The sequence below is a fragment of the Staurois parvus genome, unplaced genomic scaffold, assembly GCF_062004578.1.
Source record: "Staurois parvus isolate SC_StPar_1 unplaced genomic scaffold, SC_StPar_1.0 ptg000745l, whole genome shotgun sequence".
Lineage (NCBI taxonomy): Eukaryota > Metazoa > Chordata > Amphibia > Anura > Ranidae > Staurois > Staurois parvus.
In genome coordinates this window covers 1,477,328-1,488,348 of record NW_028318541.1, presented here as the reverse complement: position 1 = coordinate 1,488,348, position 11,021 = coordinate 1,477,328, and the positions used below count along the sequence as shown (strand labels likewise).

At 40.2% G+C, this 11,021-nt stretch overlaps 1 long non-coding RNA gene across 1 annotated transcript; it reads right to left on the bottom strand.

The window, feature by feature from the left end:
* Positions 1-5,321: 5,321 nt before the first annotated feature.
* On the bottom strand, positions 5,322-8,144 carry LOC149445182 (uncharacterized). Its single transcript, XR_016306439.1, has 2 exons — positions 8,029-8,144; positions 5,322-5,474 (listed from the first exon to the last, which is right to left on the bottom strand). It is a non-coding gene; the product is annotated as an uncharacterized LOC149445182 (long non-coding RNA).
* Positions 8,145-11,021: the final 2,877 nt, after the last annotated feature.

Here is an 11,021-nt window from a genome sequence, read left to right as displayed (position 1 = left end):
AGGACACCACCAGTGGCCAGCTTCATAGCAACCAATGACAGATTCCCAGACCTGCAGTTGAAGGGCTGTGAAAACAGGAGGTTGAGAGACATTTTTACAGCCCCCACCCTCCTTCCTTAAGATGCAAAGGCAACCGGTCAGGGTTATGCTTGCTGCATGCTTATATATTATACCCCCAGTACTGTCCACTGAATACTGCCCATTTAAGTGAATAGGGCCGTGCTGCAACTGTGGGCAAACACATGGTTGTGGTGTGGTAGTGCAGAGGTAGGGGTTTAAGCAGACATTAAGGAAGTGACATATTGCCTCCACACACCCTATCAATGCATGTGTAAATGAGCCCTTACTCAGCTGCCGGCTGAGAGATTGCACAGGTGAAAGCTGAATGTAAACAAAGGGACTACATTTACAAAACTCGATGTATTCCTCCCATTGTGTTTCCTCTGAAGTTTTCTCTTTGTCCCTTAAGCCTTCTGTGTTTGTTGTATTTAAACACAGAAGAAATTGATTTTGAAAGTATAAACCAACTTCACAAACTTTATAAAGTTCAGAGTATCTAATCCGCTCCTGGAAGGACAGATTGCTATTTTTTCCAAATGCAGCAAAACTGATTGCATCTAAATTCAAGTAAGCACGCAGAATCTATTACATAATTTAGAGCCCACTTACATTGTTGCATTTTAACACACTCACTACAATGCGTTAAAAGGCACGTGCTCAACTTCCATCCTATTAAAAATCGTACAGGGGCATATTTACTAAAACTGGGGCAGACAGAATCGGAGTAACTGTGCACTGCAACCAATCAGCTTTCATCTTCCGCTTGTTCAGTTTGGCACCATTTGCAAGGTGGGGATGCCATACTGTGAATCTCAGAGGCAGGTATCTACTGATTTCTGCTGCTGAATTGACAGCCGCATGCAGATAGCAGTGGCCACAGAGCCTGCACAGAGCAATAACAGGCTGTGTGCAGCCACAGCTATTCATACCCGTTCCCAAAGCCAGTGACCACAACAGCCTCCCATTGCCGTGTACGGGCTTGGCAGCCCCTGCTAACTGCATACAGCTGTCAGTTCCAGTAGCAGGAATCAGTAGATACCTGCCTCTGAGATTCACACCATGGCAAACCCCGCCGTGCAAATGGTGTGGCAAAACGCCCCATGCGAATGGTGCCTAAAATGTTGAAAATGAACATTAAAACCTGGTTGGGTATTACGCAGAACTGCTCCAGATTGTGCCCCAGTTTTAGTAAATTCCCCCCATTGCCAGCTTTCATCTCTGCGCTGCAATGCAGTGCATTTTTTAAAACATGACGTCTTTTTTTCTGTATTTTAGTACATTGGGGTACCATAGAATTTAACATGCAAGTGGTGTTAAAGTGACACTAAAGCTTTGGTTTTTTTGTTCGGTTTTTTTTAATAACAAAAATGTTTATACTTACCTACTCTGTGCAGTGGTTTTGCACAGATCAACCCTTCTTTTTGGGTCCCTGCCATTGCGCCTGGCTTCTCCCCTTCAAGCAGTGGCCCCAGGGAACCCTCACCCTGGGGGCACTGCTGCATGCTGATCCTCGAGCTGCTGCTCTTTGCATCCATAAAACACATAGAGCTGCAGCTTTGCCCCACCCCCACACTCTCTCCTCATTGTCTCACTGGCTATAATTGACAGCAGCAGGAGCCAATGGGACTGGATGAACCACTGCACACAGAAGGTTTTTTACCTTCATGCACAAAATACATGAAGGTAAAAAAACCTTGAGCCTTTAGAGCCATTTTAAGCCTTAGTCAATGGTTGTTAATTCTTTCCCAAGTCCTAAACTCATAGAGGAAATGCACATCAAAAATGCATGTCAGCAGAAAGGAAACTTGCATTGATGCTTGAAAAGGCACTGCCTAACGCACTTTTTATGCACACACATAGATTTGACTTGGCTCTTAATTATTATTATTACTATTATTGTTACACAGGATTTATATAGCGCCAACAGTTTGCTCAGCGCTTTACAATATAACGGGAGACAATACAGCAACAATACAGTTCAATACAAGAGGGATTTGAGGGCCCTGTACCTTGGAGCTTACAATCTAGGAAAATCATTAACTGAATTTAGGTGTATATATAGAAATGTTTTGTAAAAGCATATAAGCATTTCCCCTCTGAATGAATCCTGGTTATTGATTATATGCTTAAAGTAGACACAGTCATTGTATAGGCAGAAGAAGCCGTGGAAGTGCAGAGTTCCCAGACTATTCACATTACTGAGGTGTGAGTCATCTGATGCCTGCATGACAACTTTAATTCATAATATAAATAGGTAGCTTTTTTTGTACCCATTTGTTTTGTCTAATGCTTTGGACACAATGGTGAATTGAGCTTAAGGATATGTACAACTTCATGAGAAGAATCTCCCGTTTTTGCAGGAAAGTTTCTTTATGGTACTGACAGTGCAAAGGGAACATCAGAGGCCCCAATGACAGTTGTGTGAGTGCTCAGCATCCCCCTTTTGGTAATGGGACGATTAGGCCAGGAGGTACATTGTTTCTGTAAGAGCTCAGGGGCATGTGTGATCTCAAGGCTGACAATAAAAGGAGAGATAATATTGCATTCGTTATCAATGAAAAACAAAGGCTGACCAAAAGGATCCACTTAATCAATATTATAAAATATTTATTTGCCAAAATCATGCATATGAACTTTCCGGAGACATACCAATACACTATAATCATAAGTCCGCAGCCTTTTCACACACAGATGTATAGAAAGCAAATGTACTTAGGTCCAAATGTGTTTATAAATGACTATTATTTACTAACCATTTGTCTACTGGAATAGTTTTTAAATTTTTTGCACACGTTAAAATCTTCATTTTTTTCCTAGAATTTACCTGTAATATATATTTTCTGAAAGCAGAGACCCTGAAGAATAAATTGGCGATAGTTGCAATTTTTTATGTTGCACAACATTTTCAAAAATGCATTAAAAAACAGTGGAATCACAAAAAACTATGGTACACAAAATTCTCCATAGATGAGGTTTTAAAAACCTTTACAGGTCATCGGTTTAGAGTTAACCATGAATGATGGCCCTAGAATTATTGCTCTCATTGTGCTGTGTGCAATGATACCTGATGCTTTAATACAGGGTGTTTTGAAATTTTTCTTTTATTTAAAATATATCATTTGCATAGAGACCTTGGAGATCTATTAGACACCCACTGTCTCCCCTGCCCTACAGTGTAACTATTCAAGCACAAATTGTGCTTAAATAGCTGCATCCTCGGCTATACTAGCCAAAGAATGACAGCTGTGACTCTGGAAGTGACATAATACATGTCACTTCCAGGGTCTTAAATTGAAAGAGAGACCGGGGAATGAATGTCCCCGAAGTTCCTCCTGCTCTCACAGTATGAGCAGTTTCCAACGGTCCTGGGCTCCCTAAAAGAACAGGAGAGCCTGAGAACCAACTGAATTCTGAAATCCTGGCAGGTGTAAATACACAGTTTAACCAGTTCAAAAGTTAAAAGTACTGCCCAGCTATCATTGTGCTATATAGCCAGGTGGGATTGTTGTCGATCTGAGTGGACATCATATGACGTCCTCCTGAATCGTTCATCATGTGAGCCTGAGGGTCCGCACTGTGCCACGAATTGCCACCGGTTGTGTCCACCGGACACTGCCAACGACTGATCAGTGTACCAGCCCGTTGCTGGTACCATGTGACTGCTGTGGCCAATCACAGCAGGTCACATGACAATTGTAAACAATGTATGGCTCCCTTTAGGGCCATCCATTGTGTACAATTGTGTTGCTAGCTGTCATTAGTTACAGTGATCATATGGTACAAACTGGGCCAATCACAGCCCATCTGTGCTATGTGATTAGCTGTGGCCAATCACAGCTAATCACAACAAAAAAAACCTGAATGAATTAATTTCATTCAGTAAAATGCTTGCTTATAGCACTGAAATTCATTGCTATAAGAAATCATAATGTGTAAAAAAACAAAAACAAATTATCACTTTCTCACTCTCATTCTCTCTCTATCTCCCCAGTTATCTGATTATTACCACCTGACAATTGGTTCGACTATACGTTTGTTATAAACTCGTGGTAGGGGCAGAGACACAAACTACTGTTGGAAAGATAGACTGCTGCAAGGAAATTCACTAGTGACCTCTCAAAGAGCTGAAAGAAGACATCGGGGTTGATTTATTATAACTAGAGAGTGTAAAATTTGGTGCAGCTCTGCTTCCAGGATTCTTTGTCAAAGCTTAATTGAGGAAGCCTAGAAGAAAACTGATTGGCTACCATTCACAGCTGCACCAGATTTTGCACTCTATACAGTTTTAGTAAATCAACCCCACTGGATGATTTAGAAGCAAAATATAAAGTTTGGGTGGAGTTGGCAACTATTTATAGCCTTTATTTACACATGTTGTCAGGATCTTTCTCTCTTCATATTCCTTGCAATAGCTTTTTTGTTCTTTGTGTGTATTTAATTGGTATTGTGTTGTATTATTAGTTTATTCTGCAGACTGAGAAAGGATTCAGACTTTTTTTTCTGCATTCTCAGTTCCAGGCAGTGCAGGGAGAGTTTTCTTTATGTAATCTCACACACCACCCCCATGTTGCTTTAGACATTTTGGTAATTGAGCCCTGTTGATTAACATGAGACTTAGGGAATTGTTCACACCAGAGAAGTTTATTTAACTGTCTAATAAATCTCGGCACTTTCTCTTATGCCTCAGATGTGGGTAAGTGCTGAGGAAAGCATGTGCAGCACAGCTCAGATTTATAATCATTTTACTGGAAAGCAGGTAAACATAACATAGTAGAGCTTCCTGCCTGCCTGTACCATTAGTAAAGTGGAATCCTCACCTGTACCAATAACACTACAGCCTGTATTTTATACCATGCAATGCAGAGCAGTAACCTAAAGAGTATTTCCACTATTGTAGTCACATTTTTGAAAATCCCATTATATGTTCCTTATGTGTTCAAATAACATGCTTAAAACATTTTTTTATTTATTACCTTTTAGCAGTCCCCTAGGAGGAGCTGTCATGGCTGACTGCAAGGTTTTTTGAACAATTTTTGAGACTGAGCCTGTTCCAAGTCTGTCCTCATTAACATACAATGCAAGAAGCACAGCCCCTACGCCTTTAGCCCTTTGTTAGAACATACAGTGCATCCAGAAAGTATTCACAGCGCTTAACTTTTGCCACATTTTGTTATGTTACAGCTTTATTCCAAAATGGATTAAATTGATTTTTTTCCTCAACATTCTACAAACAATACCCCATAATGGCAACGTGAAAGAAGTTTGTTTTGAAATCTTTGCAATTTATTCAAAATAAAAAAAACATTGTATATTAGTATTCACAGCCTTTGCCATGACACTCAAAATTGAGCTCTGGTGCATCCTGTTCCCACTGATAATCCTTGAGATGTTTCCACAACTTGATTGGAGTCCACCTGTGGGAAATTCAGTTGATTAGACATGATTAGAAAAGGCATAAACCTGTCTATATAAGGTCCCACAGTTAACAGTGATGTCAGAGCACAAACCAAGCCATGAAGTCCAAGGAATTGTCTGTAGACCTCCGAGACAGGATTGTATCAAGGCACAGATCTGGGGAAGGGTGCAGCATTGAAGGTCCAAATGAGCACAGAGGCCTCCATCATCTTCTTAAATAGAAGAAGTTTGGAACCACCAGGAATCTTCCTAGAGCGGGCCACCCGGCCAAAAGGAGTGATCGAGGGAGAAGGGTCTTAGCCAGGGAGGTAACCAAGCACCCGATGGTCACTCTGAAAGAGCTCCAGCATTTCTCTGTGGAGAGAGGAGAACCTTCAAGAAGAACAACCATCTCTGCAGCACTCCACCAATCAGGCCTGTATGGTAGAGTGGCCAGACGGAATCCACTCCTTAGTAAAAGGCAAATGGCAGCCCACCTGGAGTTTGCCAAAAGGCACCTGAGGGACTCTCAGACCATGAGAAACAAAACTCTCTGGTCTGATGAAACAAAGATTTAACTCTTTGGCCTGAATGCCAAGCATCATGTCTGGAGGAAACCAGGCACCGCTCATCAACTAGCCAATACCATCCCTACAGTGAAGCATGGTGGTGGCAGCATCATTCTGTGGGATTGTTTTTCAGCAGCAGGAACTGCAAAACTAGTCAGGATCAAAGGAAAGATGAATGCAGAAATGTACAACAACATCCTAGATGTAAACCTGTTCCAGAGCACTCTGGATCTTAGACCAGGTCGATGGTTCATCTTTCAACAGGACAATGACCCTAAGCACACAGCCCACATAACAAAGGAGTGGCTAAGGGCCAACTCTGTGAAAGTCCTGGAGTGGCCCAGCCAGAGCCCAGAATTGAACCCGATCTGAAAATGGCTGTGCACCGACGCTCCCCATCCAACCTCATGGAGCTTGAGAGGTACTGCAAAGAAGAATGGGAGAAATTGCCCAAAAATAGGTGTGCCAGGCTTGTAGCATCATACTCAAAATTACTTGAGGCTGTAATTGGTGCTAAAGGTGCTTCCACAAAGTATTGAACAAAGGCTGTGAATACTTATGTACATGTGGTTTTTTTTTCGTTTTTTATTTTTAATAAATTGCAAAGATTTCAAAACGAACTTCTTTCACGTTGTCATTGTGGGGTAATGTTTGCAGAATGTTGAGGGAAAAAGCAAATTTTATCTATTTTGGAATAAGGCTGTAACATAACAAAATGTGGCAAAAGTTAAGCGTTGTGAATACTTTCTGGATGCACTGTACATTGTTCAAATCTAGTTACAATTGATAATGAAGATCTGTCTGCACAGTTCAGACAGGGACAATTATGGTAAACACGGCTTCCCAGCCTCCTCATTAACATAGAGAACTACCTAGGATTTTTCCTTGCTGATGGGTCCAGATTAGCAGTAAACTGCAATTTTTAAGCATTTTTTTTAAGTTATCCTGTGTGAATGGGGACATGTAACAAATATAAAATAGGTGCTATCGCAATTTGGCCTCTAAAGTGGAAATACACTTTAAACTGACTAGTCAGTATTCGCCTTTCCTGACTTTAGTGTAGAGCTACTGATTTAAGTTTCTTAATTCTTTAAACAAAAAACTGCTCTTAGTGCTTATAAATCAGTATAATACTGTCATCACTCTTGCTGTTAAGCTCAGTGTCAGGTTAAGACAGTTCAGTAGGTAACTCCACTATTTCAATAGTGCAATAAACATAACTTCAAAAAATACATATTCAATCAGTGGGTTCCACAACCACTACTGCTATAAATCAAATAAAGTCCAAAATAAAATAAAAGAAATAGACTGTTGAATTCAGGAGAATTCCAACACCACTCCACAATTGCAAACTGTGTTTCCTCCACTTGTGATGAGTAGCAATACCTTAAGTACATTTAACCACCACCACCACATACAGCCTCTTACCAACCAAGTAGACCCCAAATTAAAGGTGGTTTAAAACAGAATTTGTGGATCAGGGATCTTCCACCCATGGATCAGAGACCATTAACAAGGATCACAGCAGCAGGATGTTCCAGGTACTTGGGAACCACACTGCACATCAGCAGGGAGTCACTACCAGCACTTCACCTCTGCCATGCATGTTATCTCATAAAAGACATGAATAAGCATCCCATAGTGCAGTGGTTCTCAACCTGTGGGTCGCGACCCCTTTGGGGGTCGAATGACCCTTTCACAGGGGTCCCCTAAGACCATCAGAAAACACATATTTCCGATGTGGAAAGAGCAGCTACTGTGTAGAAAGCAGCTGCTGTGTTGAAAGCAGCTACTCTGTTAAAAGCAGCTACTGTGCTGAAAGCAGCAGTATTGGAGGTAAAACGACACTCATGAATTATAATTACTGGGTAAATAATTTTATGGTTGGGGGTCACCACAACATGAGGAACTGTATTAAAGGGTCACAGCATTATGAAGGTTGAGAACCACTGCCATAGTGCAACCTGAACCTTTTATTAAATATATATACTTTGTATCTACTCACATATAGATGTAAAACATTACATGTAATAACTCCAGCACCACCGCCACGTCTGGCAGGCGTAATGATGTCAACACAGGCTCCGCCCCGACGTGTTTTTTCCAATGATCCAATTTTCAAGGGGATAACAACCTTTCAGAGGTTGAGACCTAAAAGTAAACAATAAAAGCAAAATTTGCTATCCACACTCAGGCTTTTAAAATTATCAATGCAGCTAGCAAAATTTGTTGATCACAAATATATAACTGTATATAAATGTATGTAGCGCTAAAAATAAATAGTGATAATGTCCATATAAAAACATATAAATGCCCATACAATAGTCTGACTTCAGAGAAAAGTCCCAACACTGTCTTCAGTGTATAGAAGGTTCCACACAGCACCACAGTGAAAGAGCCAGTCTGCTTCCGGACAGTTAGTCTGATTGAAAAAAGACACAAGTCCATCTAGTTCAACCAATAATGTATACACAATCCTATAGCCACAGTTGATCCAGAGGAATGCAAAAAAAAAAAAAACCCAGCAAAGCATGATCAACAGCTCCAACAGGGGAAAAAAAATCCTTCTTGATCCCTCAAGAGGCAATCAGATATTCCCTGGATTAACTTTACCTATAAATGTTAGTATCCAGTTATGTTGTGTGAATTCGGGAAGAATCCAGGCCTTTTTTAAAGCAATCTACTGAACTGGCCAGAACAAGCTCTTCCACATTTTCACAGCTCGTACTGTGAAAAAGCCTTTCCGTATCACTTTGAAAAATCGCTTTTCCTCCAGATATAAAGAGTCCCCCTTTGTCCTCTGTGATGACCTTAAAGTGAATAACTCTACACAAAGTTCACTATATGGACCACTTATGTATTATACATGTTGATCATATCCATGTTACTCTCCTCTTCTCAAGAGAGAATACATTCAGTTCCTCTAATCTTTCCTCATAGCTGAGCTCCTCCATCCCTCTAATCAGTTTCGTTGTCCTTCTCTGCACTTTTTCCAGTTCCCCAATGTTCTTTTTGTAAATTGGTGCCCAAAACTGAGCTGCGTATTCCAGATGAGGTTTTACTAATGATTTGTACCGGGGGAAATGATATCTCTCTCTCTGAAGTCTATACCTCTCTTCATACAAGAAAGGATTTTGCTTGCTTTGGAAACTACAGCTTGGCATTACATGTCATTAGTAAGCTATGGTCTACCAGAACACCCAGATCCTTCTCCACCATTGATACCCCCAGTTGTACCCCCCTATTACGTATGATGCATGCACATAGTTGCCCAGTTAAACAGTGCATTGAGATCAGTTTGTAAGTTGGAGACATCCTGTAAAGACGTTGTTCTGCATAGCTTGGTCATCTGCAAAGACTGAAATGGTACTTTTAATCCCAGACCCTATATTGTTTATAAATGTATTAAAAAGTAAGGATCCCAACACTGAACCTTGGGGTACACCACTAACAACCCTAGACCATTCAGAGTATGAATCATTAACTGCTACTCTCTGAATACGGTCTTTTACCTAGTTTTTTTATCCATTTACAAACTGATTTTTCCAAGCCTGTAGACATTACCTTACACATTAGCAGTGTGTGGGGAATTGTGTCAAACTCTTTTGCAAAATCCAAGTGTACTGTGTCCACAGCCACTCATTTGTCCAATGTTTTGCTCACCTTCTCATAAAGGAGATATCAGATTTGTTTGACAACTTCTGTCTTTCATGATTCCATGCTGTCTGTTGCTTAAAATATTTTTTCCAGCAAGAACTCATCTGTGTGGCCTTAGATGAATTAAACTAATCTAAGACTTTCCATAGTTGGGCAGCACAGTGGCTAAATGGTTAGCACTTCCGCCTGGCAGTACTAGGGTCGTTGGTTCGAATCCCAGCCACGGCACCACCTGCCTGGAGTTTGCATGTCCTCCCTGTGACTGCGTGGGTTTCCTCCAGTTTCCTCCCACACTCCCAAAGACATGCCGGTAGGTTAATTGGCTCCTGTCTAAATTGGCCCAAGTATGTGTATGTATGAATGTGAGTTAGGGACCTTAGATTGTATGCCCCTTGAGGGTTAGGGACTGATGTGAATGTACAATATATACTGTATGTAAAGTGCTGTGTAAATTGATGGCGCTATATAAGTACCTGAAATAAATAAATAGTTGGGAAGATGAGTTAAACTAATAAACTCTTCTATACTTGGAAAATACTGGAGAGATAAACTCTACAGTATCTTCCCAAATATAGAAGTTAAACTAACAGGTCTATAGTTACTTGGTAAGACTTTGATCTCTTTTTAAATATAGGCACTGCATTGGCCAATCCACTGGTATTATGCCTGTCATTACAGTCCCTATAAATTAGAAACAGTGGATTTGAAATGACAGAGCTCAAGTATTTTAGAACCCGTGGGTGTATGCCATCTGGTCCAGGTGCTTTATTAACTTTTATTCTATTTAAATATTTATGGACCATATCAATTTTGCTCCATTGTGGATCATTTGGAGCTGTGACAATATTATCCCCATTATGGACATGAGCCCCCCACACACTCCTTTTTATACACAGAGCTGAAGAAGGTATTTAATAAATTAGCTTTCTCTTTGTCCCCAGTCACCCACTTTAGATTATTTTGCAAAGGCCCTACATGTTAAGATTTTTTACTATTAATATATTTGAAGATTTTTTTTCTAGTTTGTCCTACTATCTGTTGAAATCTGTTGCTTGTTTTGAATTTTTGTGGCCCTAATTTCCTTTATATTCTTTGTAACAATTAAATGATTATAGTGTTTGTTAGATTTCCAGAGTTATGAAAAAACTTCATTTTTATATTTTTTAAGCGCTCTTTTCTTATTAGTTATAGCTTTTTTAACTTTGGTCATGAGCCACATAGGTTTTATTTTTATCCTTTTAACCTTATTGCCCATGGGAATAAATTTTGCAGTGTGTTCGCATATAGGGTTTTTGAAGAATTCCCATTTCTGTTCTGTGTTCATCAATGCCAATATTCCTT